Raw genomic sequence first — 4193 nt, forward strand, 5'->3', positions numbered from 1 at the left:
AATATCACACTGTCACTATGAGTGACCTGCAGTTTTACCAATGCATGCTGTCACTGTGAGAAAAGCAGTTCAGTTTTACCAAATCACATACATGTCATTTCTATGAAGGAAAAACAGTTTTACTTTATATAATTCTATCATATGTGACTTGCTCAATGTTACAACAAACAAATAAAGACTTAGGGAATGAAACCCTGTACCACATGAACTACAGCGCACAGCTTTAAACATCTGCACCAACTGCAAGACAAGCATGAAAGTAATTCATCAAAGGAAACTTGCAAGTATAAAGTAGCAGCACATTTCAACCATGCTGTGAGCTTACTAGTTGAAGTTGTTGGCATGTGTTCTACATTTTGTCCTTTTGTTCCACATTATAAGAGATACTGTTCCATATTTTGTAGATAGATGGTTGATAGTTATAGTCATCAAAAACAAGCTACACCATACTTAAAATGCAGTGAGTTAGGCCTTCTGCCCTTGCACTGCTGTTTTCCAAACACCTGCTGTGAGATAACAAAGGATAAGTGCTTATTTTCAACTTTCTGCACTTCTGATTAACTAAAACAATATTTGCTGCATATTTATTAAAACTGTGCAACTGTTTTTTTAGGCTTAATGAACTGAATCCTTACCGCTGTTCTCTGCTTGTTCTGTTCATTTTACTTGTTGCTGCACTTGAAAAAACACTAGCATAGAGATGAATCTAGTACTGTTTTTGACCTTTGGAGCTTGCAGTACAGTTAATCTTTCATCTAGAGAGGCCTAGTTGTTGCTTCATGGGAGGAGATTTCAATTTGGTCAGATCTGGCTAGAGTTACTGCTACAGGGTTCTGTTTAAGGTGTTTCTGATTGGATAATTTGAATTTTGGCTGGTTTCTGTTTCTCTGCCTTAAATAGCCAGTGTTTGGGCTTGTTTGCTCAAAACTGCAGTGAGTTAAGCCTTCTGCCCTTGCTCTGCTATTTTTCAAAAACCTGTGGTGAGACTACAAAAGATAAGTGCTTATTTTCAACTGTTTTCTGCACTTCTGATTAACTAAAACAATATTTGCTGCATATCTGTTTAAACTATGCAGCTGTTTTTTAGGCTTAGTGAATTGAATCCTTACTTGTGTTCTGATCTTGTGTCCCCATCCTCCAGCCCAACTGTTGTTGTGGTCATAAAGCCTGGTGGCTTTTGGGTTTCCCATCTCTACTATAAATCTGATATGGAACATTCCTCCCATTCCCATTGCATCAGTTCATTCTACTGAGTACAGTGAGATCAGTTGTGAAGGCCCACCCATTGCATCAGCTCATTCTACTGAGTACAGTGTAATCAGTGTTGCCAATTTAGTGCTTTTCACACTAAATCAAGCTCTTTTTTTATTTTATAGCTCAAAAATTTGGTCCCTAGCTCCTAGCACAAAATCTAGCTCATTTACTAAAAACATAACTGTGGCCACTGGCCAACAATGGCCATTATGTTGTTTTCAGTTCACCTTAAATACTACTGCCTTTTTCCCATGCTTTAACTTGAAGTCCTGTCCCACTAGCAGCCGATATTGCTAAAGTGACCAATCAGCAACAAGTGGGAGGGATGGTGGCAAGCAACACTGAATTAATCTGTCTGCACTGAGGCTTATTATTGCTTCCGTACGTATGAATCATTCCAGGCAGGTACAGACAAACATGTACAGAACGTGCCAATCTTCAAATAACATGCAGCGGTAAATCAATGTGGTGGTGAGTACTTGGTAGTAGCTACTTAAATAACTTTAAACCTTCATGCTTCTGAAATATATTTCCTATGTATTACACTGACTAGTGCAGCTCTCTAATGTCTCCAAATTTTGTTCTGCTCTCATCCATAATATTATGACTTTGGGGAGAAATATTGGCAGACTATGATTAATAAATGATGTCAATAGAGTTAAAGGTATCTTTAATGTCAAAAAATGCACGTTAATTAACATTGTCTTGTTCATTCAATCTCTGAAGTTAATATTACTCTATTTTAAAGTCCTTGATTATTTTTGGATTTGTCACTTGCTGTCCAGTATTATTTCTGGTAGACTCTGGCCCATCTTCTTCTGAGTAGGGAATGTAACCATGTATTTTATGGGTTCCTGGGGTTCATTATCAAACAGAAACATTGTTTGTTTCATATTCATTATTCCCTAATGCTGTCTTTGTCTAGTTGAGATTGAATTTTTGAATGTACCCTTTTGGAATGTACCTCACAAGACATCTGCAGCAGCTGGAAAGGCCACAGAAGTACCTCACAAAGAGGATTACTGGACTCAAACAAATGCCCTACACTGACCGCCTCAAAAAACTCCAGCTTTACTCTGTAGCATATTGCCTACTCAGAGGTGATCTCTGCCTAACATATAAAGCTATGTCAAACCCAGAGCTGTTGGACATGCATGCTACACCTAAAGAAATCCCAAACACTCTGAGCTACATGCTCTAGGGACCTAAACCTTGTCACCACAATAAACAGGACATGCTGGAGGGATAGATTCCTATCCCGGAGACTTCCCATACTCTGGAACAGGCTACCCATCTATGTCAAGCAAAGTTCTTCATTAGCACTCTTCAAGAAAAATCTTGATGAGTGGATGGGAAATAGGAAATACATCCTGGGGATCACTTCTGTGTCTCTGCTCGACAGGGGCACAGGAAAATAACTTTCTTGGGTGGTGTAAGCCAGGGAACCTTGTTGGCTAGGCTTACGTAGGCCCTTGGGCCGATAGCCTAGTACCTACCTATGAACCTATGAACCAATGAATTGAGGGAAGTTTAAAAACTTGGAAGTGTAATGCTTCTGGTGAGCATGCATCTTGTAGTAATGCTGCCTGGCGTCCACTGCTTTGCATTCTTTGTTTTTTTTCTTTACATGATCGAACTCTTTTTATCTTGGGCTTGATATGCTTGGGAAAACTTTTCACTAAAGGATTCATTTGAATGAATGTTCTTTTGAAATGCACATAATTGGTTATGTTTTGTGGTTGGTGTTTTTAGGCAATGGTTCCAAAAGTAGTTTGTGTGTGTGTGTGTGTGTGTGTGTGTGTGTGTGTGTGTGTGTGTGTGTGTGTGTGTGTGTGTGTGTGTGTGTGTGTGTGTGTGTGTGTGTGTGTGTATGTATGTATGTATATGTATGTATATATATATATATATATATATATATATATATATATATATATATAGATAGATATATATATATATATGAATATATGAAACTGTTTTATTTTGTTGTATTTTAGTGTACATTTTAGTGTATTATTTTGAATTGGGCGAACAAATCATTTGTGTGTTGGGACACTGCTCTATTTGGAGCTTTTGCTTTCTAAAATTGGCACCAGAAAAATAGGATGCAATGCCGGTCGATAATGATTAGCCCACTGCGCAATCTAATTTCTGAAGTGATGGAATCCATGCTATCAAGGGCTGAGACCAGCTAGTAAAGTACAAGTATTCTTTCCTTTTTCATGTATAGCTTTGGTCAGAAGGACCGTGGATTTATTTAAACTTGTGTTTACAGGGCTAGGATTATAGTGAATCCTTGTACCCCTAATGGACGGTAGTCTGGCTGCTCATGTCTGGGTGGGGCTAACTTGATTGACAGACAAACTGAGTGATGTAATGATCTGGGAGCTAACTTCTAGTACTGTTGTGACTGGTTGGGGATGTGACAAAATCTAGCGCGTTTTCATCACTGGCAGTTGCCAACACTGAGTGTGATCAGTTGTGAAGCCCACCCCTTTAGTTTCTTAACCTTGAATTATCTTCCACCTCCTCATTTTCCACTTAAAAAAATGTTGCCTCTTCCTACTTCATTTTGCTGCTTGTGCTTAGGTATTCAACTGCATTTAGTTAACCACATTTGTTACTGCTTGTCGGTAGCCTGATTAAATTGATGACAGTATTCTACTGAATTTCTGCTTTATTTGAGTTGTTTTTACTGTTGTGATTGTGAGATAATTTATCACATTTGCACTGTTTAGAGCAATTTACTGATTAACTGCATTTCTTTACTGTTTAACTGTATTTCATTGCTATTTACTGCAGTTCATTACTGTTAGCTGCATGGTACTGCATTTCATTACTGTTTAACTGTATTTTTTTCATATTGTGAGTTCTGTTTTGTCTGTAAGTGGTTAATCTGTGCTTTTTTATGAGTTTTACTGTGTTTTTAACCCTTAAATTGA

At 37.9% G+C, this 4193-nt stretch overlaps 1 non-coding gene across 1 annotated transcript; it reads left to right on the forward strand.

Moving 5' to 3' along the window:
- The first annotated feature begins 3365 nt into the window (after positions 1–3365).
- LOC122817474 lies at positions 3366–3441 on the forward strand. Its single transcript, XR_006367287.1, has one exon.
- Positions 3442–4193: the final 752 nt, after the last annotated feature.

Source organism: Protopterus annectens, chromosome 1.part1 (genome assembly GCF_019279795.1).
Source record: "Protopterus annectens isolate FY-2018-M chromosome 1.part1, PAN1.0, whole genome shotgun sequence".
NCBI lineage: Eukaryota > Metazoa > Chordata > Ceratodontiformes > Protopteridae > Protopterus > Protopterus annectens.